Source organism: Xiphophorus maculatus, chromosome 7 (assembly GCF_002775205.1).
Source record: "Xiphophorus maculatus strain JP 163 A chromosome 7, X_maculatus-5.0-male, whole genome shotgun sequence".
NCBI classification, from domain to species: domain Eukaryota; kingdom Metazoa; phylum Chordata; class Actinopteri; order Cyprinodontiformes; family Poeciliidae; genus Xiphophorus; species Xiphophorus maculatus.
The window spans coordinates 17500753-17516750 of record NC_036449.1 but is presented as its reverse complement, the minus strand read 5'-3'; the positions used below and the strand labels follow the sequence as shown (position 1 = coordinate 17516750).

The window sequence follows — 15998 nt, the reverse complement described above, 5'->3', positions numbered from 1 at the left end:
GCAAACTGACTGAGGAGAAAAATGGATGGAGAGAGGAAATCTCAGTATTAGAAAAGGAGAAAACTTACTTGCCAAAATCACACACAACAGGTATGAAAAGGGTTTTAGGATTTTTTTAACCTCCTGTTGCAATACAATTGCAGCACTGCATAATTTCTGACAGCAGCAGCTGGCAGATAACCAAACACAATACCCCTGGCACAATATGGCGTGTCGGGGCTGTGTTTCTGCAGCGTACAAATGTACGCAGTATTAGAAAAAATACTGCAGCATCGTCTTACCAGACAAGGGAACAAATTTTTGTCTTTCAAGGCACATGTTAAGTTTAAAATTCCAAAAGTCATCCAACATTGTCAAAAGCCAAAATATAACTTCCAAGTCCTGAACTGTGAATATTGTGTCTCAAATATTATAATTTCTCAAATTTATCACTTAGTTACAGTGCTATTTTACATTAAAGTATTTGTTAATGCATTAGTTATTAATATGGCGAATGAAATTTATTTATTAGAGGGATTTAACTTAAATATCTTCAAAAACAGACTAATAAAACAAAAATATATGCTAAATATTAACCAAATCACACAAAAAAACAGAATTTTATGATCCAATTTATTGTATGCTTTTTAAGAGAAGTGTCTTTTTTTCATGGAAGGAACTAAGGTGTAGAGAGTTAATGATGAAAATAAAAGACACTTTCAAGAATATGGTTCTAAAGTTACTTTGCATCCATTAACAAGGAATATAAGCACACCTTATTAATTGGTTATTTCAAAAAATTCTTATGAGATGGTTTATCACATTACAGAATAATATCTAGCTTTTGCAGTAGGTAATTTATTTTAAGTCATTATTTAGGCTTGCTCCGAAGTTTCAGCATATCCACTCGTCTGACAGCTTCAACTGATTTTTTTCTAAGAAAACTTCGGTGTGATTTTGAGTGCTGTACACAATGCGAGCTATGACGCTAGGGGGTTTAAATGTGTATGGTCGATTTATAAATATATATATGTCAAACATAATTGTGTGTAATAATTTACATTTGAATATTTTGCATGTATTTGTAATTATAATAAGACCTGGATTTGGACTCTTCAAACAAAACAAATTTTAGCAACATTTTGGACAGTGTGAATAGCTGTTGTTCAGAATTTCTTGAACATTTCTGAAACAAAGAACAAACAAAGGTTTTCATCATTTATACAGAATGGCCTCTCAATGGTTTAACGAATAAGCAATAAAATTGTACTTGCTGTCAAACTAACAAAAAGTAGATATTAATCAGTCATGACTTATCAGTCTACTATAAATACTGAAAGGAGTTTAGTATTGCTGCTTCTCTGACAGTCATTTTTAATCCATTTTTTACATCACATAGTTTCTCATTACTTCACACTTTGTAAAAGGAAATTAAGTTGCCTGATATATAATTTTTCTCCAAGTGGCATGAACTGTATTGCAGTCTGCTTCTCTTCTGTAGCTTCATTCAATGTTTTGTCAGATGTAGGGATTCTGGGTAGCTTGTTTTGAATTGGATTAATGTTAGTTAACTTATGTATATACAGAGGTGGTTAGTACCAACTTAAATTTACTCGAGTAACTTAATGAAAAAAATATACCTTTAGAAGTATTTGTAATGCACCATACTTTTTACTTCTGCTTAACTGATATAATTTTTGAAGAAATGCTAATTTTACTTGATTAAAATTTCTGGCTACTCTACCCATGTGAAGTTATTATTCTAAACGAAGAACAAACACATTTTAACCAAACAGCAAACAGATATGTCTGGTGAGACTTTTGGTTTGTTACCAAGATGAGATGAGCCTGTTGTGCCATTTGTGATAGTAAACAGTAGATATTATCACTACTTTGCACTCTTCTAACATCTATGTACAGTAAATATTCATTTCAAAAGTTTTTATGTTGTGGAAAACAAAGATTTGGTCTAGCTGCCATGGCTTCTTTTTATGCATGTTGAAAAATATTCCAGCAATAGCAACACAATTTATAAATGCAACAAAGATATGAAATAGATACAAGTGCTACTCAAATGTTGCCCTGAAAATATGCTACTTAATCTCATGCTTCGCAAGAGAGATGCTCTGCCTGCATTGAAGAAGATTATCTCACCTCACCATGCTGGATGCTTGAAGTTAGAAATATTGTCTCAGTGATGTAATTAACTTCTAGAACTGTACTTGGATGTACTCAAAGGCTATATGGAGAACTGAACTTTAAACCCTAAGTGATCAGGTGATTATGTCATCGTGGTAAAAGCAACTTACTCTGCTCTTTCCCACATAAAACACAATTTTAAACCCTTAATCTCAACACAAATACATCATAAAAAAACAGGAACACATCATAAACAGTACTCATACTTCTTGTGCTTCATTTCATCACAGATGTACTCACATAAAACATGTCTCTGCTGTCATACATGGCAAGATAAGGATCTGTGTGATAACAGTTTTAATATTATGTCTGAAAAATGTAATTCAAAAGAGGAAAACCTGAAATTCATATGAATGTCCAAGTAGATATCAGTTAAAATTCAATTCCTATATTACAAAAAAATAAAACATATTTGGCACAACACAGTTGAGAAAAAGATGCATCTCTTGTGTCAGTGAAACAGCTGTCTTTATTCACTAAACACTTGTCTGCTCCAACATCACACCCTGTCGCTGTTATCAACCAGTCTTTCGTGGCATCTCAACAACAGTTGTGTGAGCTTTGAATACCATCCATCTCGTGGGGATAAATTCAGTATGTTAATGGGTTTTGAACGTCGACAATATAATTTTCAAACAGCAAAAACAAGATCTGATCTTACCTTTAGCTAAATGTGTTATAATGCGACGTCCCACTTCTATTCTGTGGAGAATAGAGAAGAGACACACACACAATGTTTGTTAATACCTCTAGCACGTCTTAAACTATGCAGTTGATAAAGAGATTATGCACATTGTGGCCCTGGGAAATATAGTTTATGCTGTTTGTTGTTGCATCTGATGTGAAGTGCTGTAGAGAGACACTCGGAGTAATTATGCTGTAACGCTCTCTGTTATCACAAATGACAGTAAGGAGGCTTTGTTAGGAAAACTTTGCCTTTTCTGCATTGACATGCAAATGATTGTCAGAGCATCTTCTTAACTGTATGAGAACCAGCCTTCTTTTTATTCCTGTTTGTGAGATGGAGGTGGAAGAGAAGCAGGGGTGTCTCCAGAGTGTCCCCATCCTCTTCCACACAGCACTCTGCAAACAAGACCCTTTTTCTACTCTAATCTGGATAAAAAAGAAAAGAGCAGCTGGCTATACACTGCTGACTGTGTTTCTTGGCATCCCAGGTAAAGATATGTAAAAAGAAAAAAAAAGGCCTGTTCAGTTTTGTGGAAGAAGCCCTGATGTTTTTTTTTTTTTGTATGTTATAAAATTTTGATGATTTAATTCCAGATACAATGCAGTATAACTTTTGGCAAATAGTCAGTTGTTCATATTATCATACTTAACAGCAGCCATGCAGCCTTTCTTCAACATGCTTGTCTTTTGATTTACCTTATCTAGAGTTTTTGATTTCTCTAAAGTTGAATACTATTCTCACCTGTTTAGCCAACTGCCTTTCTTGTAACATTAAGACAAAAAGGGTATTTTTTTAGGGATGCCTAACAAACAAGAAGTTGACATTGAGATAACATCAGATGGTTGTTATGAAAACTTGGGAAAGAGTCTGTTTTCTTGTCTTTCCCATTTTGAAGATTATTTAAAATAATGGCAAAATCTGTCCATCCTAATAAAATGCAAGACACAACTAACAAAAAAAATAACTTTTTGAGTTAATTTAATCTTAAATAAGTTAATTTGTTATTGGTTAAATTTGTGCCATAATTTATTTAGTTAAAAATTTGAATCAACATGAGATTTTCAATTAAACATAATATTGAAAAATATTTCATTTGTCTATTAAACAGGTTTGCCTGGATTGCCAACACATCTTATTTTTAGTACCTAATTTACAGATGTGTGCTCTAAAATTGTTTTCTAAAAGACAGGAAGCTTTAAAATGAATCCATGTTGGTCTCACTATATCACGGTCTGTCTGTTGAGTCAAAAATATAAGAAGCAATAATGACCACAAAGTGACAGCTGAGGTGTGGTGCCTGGTATAGCGTGACAAATGAACCACTTAGGAAGTGTTCCCTGCAGCATTAAAAAGTAACAAACCAGCATAAAAAAACACATAAAATACTTGAAGCCACAAATAAAAGATGTAAAAGAAAGAAATTATGAAAAATCTAATTTACCTCATATCAATATGTTTAAATGCAGGCCTGTCACCTGTAATCGTTCATACTCACCATTCATTTCGTTATTATTATCAGTATCCTCCTGCCTGACGCCCCATGAAGCTCTGAGAGTTCATAATTTTTTTTCCTCCACCATGATCCAGTTTTACCTTGCAGAATCCTTTATTAAGCAGAAAGCAGTGAACCTAGAGCCAGTTTCCAGCACAGTATACTGGGCTGACCGGCGCAGCTGTCGCATACAGTAGTGCTTATACAGGCACTTCTTCCGGCTGCTCGGGGAACAATGGTGCAGAATCAGACCGACAGTTTCACGGACAACGTGACTCCGTTTGACCAATCAGGGGCTTTAAACCAGGAACCAGCCGCAACAGAGAAGAACACTGGAGCCTCCGCGCAAACCCCCCCCCAACAATCACACGCAACATGACCGTAATCAGGTAGCACTCCTTGGTAACGCAGGGTCTGCTGGCAATTTTAAATTGAAATAAATACAAAAAACGGAACAATTATTTTGAGACTGCAACATGTTTGTGTAATTTATGTGCTTTACAGCTACATTTTCTTTTCCCCCACTAAGATGTGATGTCTAAATACTAATAACATAAATGAGTTCAAATCAAGTCATAATGTCTTATCAGTAGCTGGTAGTATCATTATCACAGAAATAAGAAAAAAAAAATTACTTCCTGATAAACTGATGTCCTGTTTTCCAAAACTGACGAAGGTGAGAAACGTGCTCTGAAGCTACTCTAAGGAAGAGTTGGCTTTAAAAAAAACCCTACTTCTAGTACTACTACTACCAATAATAATAATAATAATAATAATAATAATAATAATAATAATAATAATAATGCAATATATTTTCTATTTTAAAGATCAGAAGACGTTTTTTTTTGTTTGTTTTTTTGTCCAGGAAAAATGAAAATAAAAAAAAAAAATGTATAGACAAACACACTGTCATCTTGTGGTCAAAAGTAAAACTACAAATATCCTTAACCTTGGAAGCCCCGTGCATAGAAAAACACTAACAAAGACAAGTTCAAACTTGTAGGATTTGTTGAAGTACTGGAGATGAAAATAAGGTCTTTTCAGAGTTTTATTATTATTATTCTTATTATTATTATTATTCTTATTATTATTATTATTATTATTATTATTATTATTATTATTATTATTATTATTATTATTATTATTATTATTATTATTATTATTTATTTTGTAGTGTTTTATACATCAAATATAATTTAAAGTCATTTATCATTAACATTGCACAAACAATACGCATTCCACACAATAATGATCACCCCCCAAAAATTTAGAACATGTTTTTGTAACCTGACAAATAAGATCATTTGATTCAGTTGGCGCAGTACAGTGACTCACAAAAATCTTGCTCAGTAGGTTTTTCAAATTGTGGTATTTTGTGACCCTGCGGGGGAACTTATTTGAAAATGTCGTACCAGATAATATTCCAAAACTAAATAATGCAGTTCAATCTCGAATGTTCTCTAAGACAACATTTGAACCATTTTTTTGTTTGTTTGTTTAAAATGAATATGTTGTGAAACAGCACTGTGTCAGTCTTACAGGATAGTCATTCTAATATTCTCTTTCAAAATAAGTGTCTAAGCCTAGGTATCTCTTAGTTAGTCACGTATGTTGGTGTTAATTGCTTATTTCTTCTTTTGTTTTCTTTCATTAAATGTTACTACCCCTGATCCTGCAGTGGCCTAACACGGATGTGGTGCCATCTGGTGGAAATTTCTCGTTACTTCATCTACCTGTGTCCACAATTACTGCATATACACTGGAAGCTTTAATATACATCCATCCATCCATGCATCCATTACCTAGCACACTTATAAGGGTTTGGAGGGGGGATGTGGTGCCTATATATTTGGGAATTTTGTTGTTTATTTATTAACTTACACACATTTTCAGCTTTGTAAATTTGCCCTACAAATAAAAGTGACCACAATCTTTGTCTAACATAATATGTATAATCTTCCTTCATGGATTTCTGTAATTTACTGATATACTGCTTTCGTGTGTGTGTTTTTTTTCTTCCAGTTTTTGAATGTCTGTGAGTTTCTGTGGTTGTTTTGAGTCCTTTAGGTCACCCACTGTAAACCTCAACTTTTGTAACTTTCTGATAATATAACTGACTTTAAAAATTGATTTGATGAATTATCTGAACTCTTGCCTGAGAATGGTTGGGTTATGCAGATTATTCTTTTATATTTCAGATGTACTTGTGGACATGCCATCAAACTTTAAGTCTTAAACTAAATTTTACTTTTAAAACAAATACTAACAGTTCTGTGAGTGGGAGTTTAGAAGCCTTCTGGAAAGAAAAGTAGACAGGCTTGACTTAGCTGAAAAAAACATGAGAATCATATGTAAAAAGATCTTGTTGAACGCACAAGAGTATGATAAATAAGCCAATATTAAGTGCACAAGAAACCAAAAGTACAGCAGCTAAATGAAATTCAACCATCATTAATTTTAACTATGAACAGTACACATGCTATTTTTCACTGTCACAAGTCAGAGAGCTAATGGTGAAAAATGGTGTATTGTCACAACTATCTCTAATACGGACTAACTAGACTCACTTCTCAACTTTCCTGTCAGCCTAGTATCTCTTTCACTCCCCCAGTTCCACATCTATCTAAATTATTTAGCAGTACTCTCTGTACTGTTTCTGTCCTTCACACAATGAACAGTAGGTGATGCTAATGTGTTGGAGCTGACAAGCAGCTATGGACTTAAAATTGAGGAGGACTGCAAACACACTTGGGGTTAACAGAGACAAGGGCCTCTTTCAGCTCTGTACAATGGAAGCAGCTCATTAAAATCCAGTGTTTTATATTTCATTTTGACAATATTAACACATTGACATATTTAAATCAACATATGTAGTTAAATTACATATGTAATTGTAAATATTACAATTACATGTAAATACATATGTTTTACATATGTAAATATGTAATTTAACTACATATGTTAAATTACATATGTAGTATGTAGTATTTGTAGTTTTTTCTCTTCAGGGGATTTAATATGACCAGACAACATCATGTAACCACAGTTATCTTGTTGATGTTTGACTCTTTCAGACAGTAGTGTCTGAAATGATGCACAAGACCATAATGATCCTCATTTGCTCAAGTAGTCCTTAATTAACCAATCTAATCACGTAAGAATGGACTTCCTTCCCTGTGATGTTCCAGCAGGTCTTCACTGCAGCAGATTTTTATTGATTAATATTGAGCTTTTTTGAATTTGGCTTCCTCTTTAGTAGAGATCAGTCACATTTAGCTCCAGTATTTGACTTTACCAATGGTGAATTCCGAATTTACATTTGCGCTATTATGTAAAATCAACGTTTTTGAGTTTTATGTTCTATTATAATATTATTCCCTCATCAAAAACACGTCTGGAGTGTTGCTTTGATTCTTTCATCCATGTTTGAGAAATCTTTGAAACTTTCGTGGCAACCATTCATAGGTACTTTAACACTTGCTCCCAAAAAGCACCACCTATTTACCCAAAGGACCCCCGTGGAGCTGCAGTTCCCAGTCAGGCTCCAGCCTCACAAATGCTTTCTCCACCCAGCAGTTAGCAAACATGTGGTACTGTGAATATGGTGAACTTATCATACTAACTACTTCAAACGGTTGGAAATGGCATCCTGGAGGAGCATTGTTGTGAGGATGTGCTGAAGGGGAAGTGTCAGAAATGGTAGGAGCTTCTTAAAAAAAGACAAAGGCCAATTTTATTGCTTCAAACAGGACTGTGATGTAAAGTCAAATCTCTCTTAAGTTATTTTTGATATATATAGCATTTTCATTACATCTGAAAGCAACATAGTTACTTGACTGCGGTATGAAATGGCACAATGTGCCTGGAAAATATATAATCGTACTCCTTTAAAAAAAAGTCACCTGGATCACTTTTTCAATGTGTTTCTCTGGCTGTTCTATTTAGCAATGTTTAAATAATTTTATCGTGCTTTGGCCAAGAACCTGTCCTTTTTTCGTCTGGTTGACAATATATATGAGACAAACACAGATTGATCAAACAGTAAATGTGCCTATCATAATTATTGCTTTGCTTGGCGCAGTGGTTAGATCAGCCACGTTGTATGCAGAGGCTACAAACTTTAATGCAGCCGTCCAGAATTCGAGCCATGTGCTTGGTTCTTTTGTTGCATTTTTTTCCCACTTCTCTCAGCCTCCTTCCCGACAAATTACTGTTGAATAAAGGCTGCTAGTGCTAAATTAAAGAAAAAGTATATTACTATTACTAATGCAAGCATTTTTAAACAGAACCAGAAAAAAGGCAAAATAACCTAGATCAGCATCTAAAACACAATCTGTTCAAACTTTAATCTATTTGAGGTATTATGATGTAACTTACACAACCAATCATTGGATTAAAGGGGTACGTCAATATTCACACGACCAGGTTGCTTTGAATAGCTTTTTTCCTTAATATATGAAATCATATTTCATATATTGAAATCATTATTGTTCTATCTCATAACCTGAGATACAACAGATAACCTGTTCTATCTCAGGTTATCCTTGTTTGATATACTTATGCTGGTGGTCTCAAGCATTTAAATGTGATAAAATGAAATGAAATAAAATAAAATAAAAGCAGAAAAATTTTGAAAGGGGCCAAAAGCTTTGTCTCGCGACTGTGGATGGTTTTAAAAACATGGCAAAGGTAGATTTTAAAATTACGTCTCACATGAATTCAGTTAAGTTTGGGAGTAAAATAAAATGTCATTCACTTTCCCTCTGGGTGTATTGCAGTGAAAATCAGATGTCATTGAAAAGTTCAGGTTTGCTGTGAAGGAAAGTGATCAGCTGTCAGTTGAAAGCATGAGTGTAATCTGAGGGCTGAGTGTGGACCAGGGACCAGGTTACATGGGACATTCTGCTCTAGCCTTTTCTGAATTATGCATTCCTCTCCAGTGGATATCCAGTTTCCTTCATTCAACATGTCACTGTAGTCAGATCTATTATGAACATTCTATCATCTAATTTTCTCTGACAGCTGCTGGATGATTTCTTTCTATGCTTTAAATAATAAGCTCAGGCATAAATTATTATTTTTGCCTTTGCATTTAAAAGTGCACAAAAAGCTATGCTTATTGGGGTGTATATGTGTGATTGCTGACAGCAGAATCACACACTGCGACTCTGTTTAGAGGAGCTCTAGAGGGCTTTTGTGAACCACCTGCCAATTTTCTGCCTTTGTAGAGCTGCTGATAGAGGCCCCATAGGCTGCAATGAAAGTAGAACCCTACCGAGTGTGGTGACCTGTGTCCATTCCCTCCTGTAGTCCTTGGCGATACAATTGCACCACAATGGAAATTCAATCAGGAGATGGAGCATGGTGAGTAGAAGCAGCACTCCTGTCCTTCTACAGGTTGGCTGATAATCGATCAAAAGGGAAACTTTAAACACATCTGGATTAGAGGAGCTACAGGACAGTTTGGAGGAACACTCTCTCTCTGTAAGTACAGTCAGTGTTCTGGCTGGTTTTGTATGCAAAATGAGTTGATAAATGTATCAAAGGTTGGTTGTTATGCAGCTTCATTTTAGTTATCTTTACACAATTTTTAGCTATCTCTTAGGTATCTAAACTAAAATGAAACATGTTGCTTTGAGATTTCTATTGCAATGGGACAAGATTACTGCTTACATTTACACTGATATAGGCTGACTGAAGCCAACTTTGTCTACATATTTTAATCCATTGAATAGTACTTTTTATAAAGACTATTTGGCAAAATAGTGAGAGTAGTGCGACAACTTTTAAAAATTAATTATACCTTGTTTGTTACTTCATTTACTTTTGACTAGACACTAGTATTCCAAATTGCTTTTAATCACATCACAAACATTGAACTCAAAGGTTCATTGGAGGCAACTTTGCAAGGATGCAACACATGATTCAAAACCTTTCAAATTGCTTAGGAACACTTAATCAATACCCTCAATTGATGATTAAGAATGTAGGAGCAAATATAACTCAATTTACACTGACATGTTTTGAATCAGTAACTTAATGACATGACATCATTTCCTTTTACCCACTATGGTATTTTGTGTTGAGACAGTGGGAAAAATCAGCATTGATTGATAACTGCCTGCCACCTGAAGGTCCTTAGAGAAAGGACTCTGAATGCAAACATGGCAGCTGAGAATGATTAAGGGAAGGAAGCCAAACAGAAATTGAACTGCAGGATCAGGTAGCGAATCTTAAGTGGATCCTTCTGAAATCCAACTCTGTAACACAGCAGCCCGCCTAGCAGTTAAGGAGTTTTTAATAGTTTTCATGTTTTAGTAATAAGCAAATTAAGACTTTGACAAATTTTCTCATGTCAACATGAACTTGAGTAGCTTGTTATTGCATACAGTTGTTCAGGGTAATTTTACACAGCAAGGTGAACAGTGAGCACAATCAGTTCAATATGGATGATTTTAATAGATGAAGACAATGTGTGAAGTGTGGAGATGCTATTGAGGTTGAATGGCAGGGTATCCATGACTACGATTACAAATGAGATTGTGCACATCACTAAATCCTCATTTGGTTTAAAAGAACGTACTGAAAGAAATGTATGTGAAATTGACTGTGCAGACTATTAGTGATCTGGATTGACATATTTCAGATGGCTCAGTTACTCTGACAGCATGGAGCCTGTACATCTCTATAATAAAACCAGAGAAATTAAACCAGATGAACACTGCTGTGTGGTGTATGAGGGCGAAGAATTGTTTTTCATTGGTTGACACCTTTATGCATAGAGTGCATTTGCATTCAGATGGCAAATAACAGAGACAAAAGGATTTACTGTCTGAGCAGACTTCTAAATTCTTAATAGAAAATGTTCTTGTTTTTATTTTAAAAACCAATGTGGCATGTGCTGTTTATTAACCTTTAATATGGTTACAAGATTTAACTTTTTGGCCCACTGATCAACAACTTAAATCAGCAAGAAAAACAGTAACATTTCTGAAATATGTCAACATACATATAGAAATATATTAAAATGGAGTGCCATGAAAACATTTTTGCCCCCTGCAGATTTTTTCTATTTTTTGCTTGTCTCACGTATGTTTGTCATTTAACAAATGCTAATACCAAGCACCTGTGATAAATAGTATGTTTGAAAATCTATTTAAATTCCCTCTTGTTCAATAATCAATTAAATGTGATTAATCACGTTTTTGGAAGGATTTCACTACCAATGCCAAGGTCTAATCTAAAAAATCAAGACATCACATTGATAGAACCTTTCTGATATTTAGTTAGGAAGTTTAAGGTTAAATCTTGGGCTAAAAGAAAGTGATATGTTATATCTCAGTCAAAAGGAGTTTAAGATCACACACTGACATCTATCAGACTTAAAAAGGTTACAAACCCTTTTCTGATGCGTTGGGATTTGAATGATCTGCAAGGGTACCTTGCAGTCTGGACCTAAATCTGATTGAGATGCTTTTGTATCATCTTAAACAGGTTTTTCATGCCCGGAAACCCTCCAGTGTACCTGCATAATTACAATCCTACAAGGGGGAATCTGCCAGATTTCCTCCAAGGTGATCTAAAAAGCTGACTGTCAATTATAGGTTTGGGGGACAATTCCCTATTCTCATATAAGCAGGTTGATTTTGGATAGCTTTCTCCTTTTGTAAAACAAACCTTAATTTAAAAGCTCTTTTTTAAATACTTACATTATCTTCATTTGATATCATTTTTTTATCTAAAACATTTCAGTATAACAACAAAAGCCAGAACAGATGAAATCTGTAATGTTTCTTCTAGTCTATCAGAGCCTGTTTATGCAGCTGTCTGACTGCATTTAGGACAAATTATACAAGGAAAAAATATCTACTTGCAGTAAGTAGTGCTGCAGAAACTGTGTAATGCAACTAAATGGCTGGGAAATTTTGCAGAGCACACACTAAAAGACTAAAATATTTTTGCTCAGCATCAATACTTTACTGAAATAACCATTATTGCTTTAAACTAGATGATCTGTTTTGATCATTATTGAGCATATTTTTTAAATACAGAAAATCAATTACATACTCCCTGCAGAGAACCATGCTCTCACAAATTCATCCCCAAGCCCCACAACAAGATGAATTAATAAAATGAATTCTATTAAATCCAAGTACTTCAAAAATAAAATTAATAAAATATTTATTACAACTCAAATTTTCTGACTCACTTATTAATCTCTCGTAAAGGCTTCTCTAGTTCAAGCCAATGTGTTTTTCCACCAGAAGACTCTCTTACTGTGGCAAAGATTAATTAATGGTGATGCTTTTTGCATAATGGGCACTTGTGTTTAGCAAACAATTTCAGTTAGCATAAATCACAGAGTCAGAAAATTGATGTAGGGAGATGTAGGAAGATAAATCTGACTGGGTCTGCTGCAGTTCAATAGTAAAGTTTCCACTTTCAGTGAGATGCAGCTTCCAAATCTCTTTAGGACACTTGTAATATACAGTTAAATGATGCAGCTCCAATGTTTCATAAAGCACTTTGACTATATTTCTGAGATCAAACACAAATGTTTGGTCTTAGTGAAGTGGTTTCATAATGGCCCCTTTAAAAAGGCATAGACCAGGGGCTTCCAACTCAAGAATATAATATAGTTCTTAAATGCATCACTGTTCCAACACACCTGAATCAAATAAATGGTTCGTTACTATTTCTCTGCAGAACTTGGTAATATTTTAAGGAAGTAACTTAACAGTTTGAGTCAGGTGTGTTGAACTATGGGTACATGTAAAATTTGTTGGGCAATATCTCTTGAGAACTGAAGTCAGAGACTCTTAGCATAGACAGACTAAGACTTTGGGCCCTCAAACCAGGAGGGGTCGCCTATAAATGTTTGAATTTAACATAGACAATAGGTCTTGTTTATTTAGAATAAGAATACTATTTCATTTAAAAGTTTCAGTAAATGTATAAATGACAGTAATTGTCATTGATTGATTGTTGTTTTTTCTTCCTAAAAATATCTCTCCAAGTAATAGTCAATTTTCCTTGATTGCTTTTGAGCCGACTAAACTTGCACCCTTCTCAAACAGTCTGATAGTTTAGGCAATGTTGTTAACAGGTAGAAGGGGCACAAATCAAACTGTGGAAATTTGTTTTGTACTACTATTACTGGACGGTTCAAATCAGTACAAATGGCCTCAGAGTGGTTCAACTTACAAAAATAAGCCACAAATCAGTAGTCATTTTGGAGCTTACACAGCCAAATAAGCTCTCTAAAGTTAATTAGAAAGCAATGAAAGGGATTATGGGCTGCACAGTTGGTAAGGTCCTGGGTTCAAATCCCAGTGTTTGGTCTCTGCATAGAGTTTGTATGATCCCCCTCTGCATATGTATGTTCTGTCTGGCTACTCTGGTCTTTTCCCACAATCCAAAGGATGACTTTTAGGTTAATTGATCTCTAACTTGATCTTAGTCCTTAGTATGTACAAGCATGATTGGCACGAATCTCTACACAATCTAGCAAAAATGAATGAGATGGGTAGTGAGAGGATAGATAGAAGAAATTATTCTAAAATTTTGTCTCACTATTTGTTTATCAACTTATGTTAGAGAAAGTCAGAAGAGTTTTTAAATAAATGGGTCAAAACTAGAAGAACTCAATTGCATTTTGTGAATCCTTATAATCAACATTAAGATTCTGGAAATGAGATAAAGCAAACTTTAACTAAACCTTTTCATTTTTGCTCTGACTCCCATTACACATGTGTTCAAGAGTAATGGGACGTTATGTGACAGCATATTTATATGCTGAAGAAACATGATGATATGAATTAAATAGACTCTCTGATAAATCTAAAGAAAGATAAAAAGAAAACTGATGTTTTTATTACATTTATCTTAATTATTTAATAAATTAATAATTTAATCCAATCTTTTGAACAACTAAGTGTGATGCTGGTGATATTGCTGAAACAAGTATACCTTAGTGTATTTTTTTTCCTCATCTTCCCATCTTTTCTAAATCTTACAGTGCAGCTGGATTTTTTTAATGTCTTTTCTAATGTGTGTCTTTTATGATGTGTGGAGAGGAAAAAGCATTTTGCTACGCCTTCACTCTGAGATTTTTCCCGCCGTACGCCACATGAGTGACCAGTTTGTTGTTTTCCAAATTTATGGTTTGGGTTAAGTTGAACACACTTTGCATTTCATTGATGGTAATCTAGGTCATTCTTGTGTGAGTCATGGTGCCTCGTCTTTTGTCACTTGAGACAGTTATATTTAGGTGCTTTTTGAATTTCCGTCATGGCTGTTGGTGCCAAGATTGGGTGTCAGGCATGAAGATGTCATAGGATGAGCAGGGGCTAAATTTATGCCTTGTTGCTATGAATGTTGATGATGTTTTTTTTTTTCTTTTTCTTTTTCTTTTGTTGTTGTTGTAAACTGATTGTGTCATTATTTCAGCAGCTATAGTTTCATGCACATTGTCCAGGAATAGCATCTAAGTATCTGCAGATGCAGCTGTTTGCATGAAGCAACACCGTTATATGACTGGATTTCTTAGATGTACATGTGATGATATTTCAGCTATTTTTCTGGTTGTGGCTAGATCAGTTTCCTACTTAATACAGAGTATTTTGCAAAAAGTACTTCTATCTGCAACTGACGGACAGTAGGGGTAGGAAGGATACAAAAGTTATGTACAGCTGCCGCAAACACACATTGAAGAAGATACATCTGCTGTGCCATTTTAATAACCTCCCATTTCCTTCTGGGTCTTAATTTTAAAAAAAATTGGTTGTCATATTTGGCTTAACAGTTTTTCTTCTCAAAGGTCAGACTGTCAAAACTGCAATGGTGTGAAGCAGAAAATATCTGTGCTTTAGTTTTAATCCTAGAAAGTAAAACAATGACTGACTTTAGACAATGCCTTCCTAAAGTAGTAATACCCCTAAAACTTTGTCATATTGTCTCATGTCACAATAACATTGTACAGTATTAACACATAATACACTGTGTTACATACACATACATCTGTATGTGTTACATACATTAGTATTAAAGCTGATGTATGTAATACATTTGTTAAAACTGTCACTATGTTAAGACAGTATAGAACAAGACAGGGTTGACTACAGAAATTCACAGTTCAGTCAGAAACAACTAATCAGAGCCAGGAGGAGGGGCTTAGCGCTGTCAATCATACTTGTGTATGTGCTGTTCACTACCTTTACATTCTCTTTGATGTTGTCAAATGTCATGTTAACATTCTGTCTAATGCTTTTCTAGCCCAGATTACAAGCTTGTGTGAGTTTGGTTGGTTTTACTAGACCACGTGTTAGTTGAATTATATGATAAAAGTTTCACAAACTGTAATGACACTTCCTAGTGTATTATTATTGCAGCAAAATTAAAAATTGATTTTAGTAAACATGACATGAAAAGGTTGTATGTGTGACTGTATCACAAACAGGAAGTGGACAAAGCTGCTTAAAACGAACCAAACTGTGAAATATTGTTTTCACGTCATTAAATTACTGGAATGCAATCATCATTTTTCTTTTCTAAGGTTGGTGCTCTCACTGTTGTTTCTCTGTGAACTCTTCTAGAAGTGTCACTCATTTGATTCATAATCCCACCATGGAAAATGTTCTA

General features: G+C 34.5%; 1 protein-coding gene across 5 annotated transcripts in view; it reads right to left on the bottom strand.

Moving 5' to 3' along the window:
- The window catches only part of csrnp3 (cysteine and serine rich nuclear protein 3), a 28185-nt gene extending 23587 nt beyond the window's left edge, over positions 1 to 4598 (bottom strand). For all 5 annotated transcript variants that reach the window (XM_023336467.1, XM_023336470.1, XM_023336468.1 and 2 more), the window contains exons 1-2: positions 4362 to 4598; positions 2840 to 2880 (exon numbers count right to left, since the gene is read on the bottom strand). The gene's annotated coding sequence lies outside the window, so the exon portion shown is untranslated. The remainder of the gene's footprint in view (positions 1 to 2839; positions 2881 to 4361) is intronic.
- Positions 4599 to 15998: the final 11400 nt, after the last annotated feature.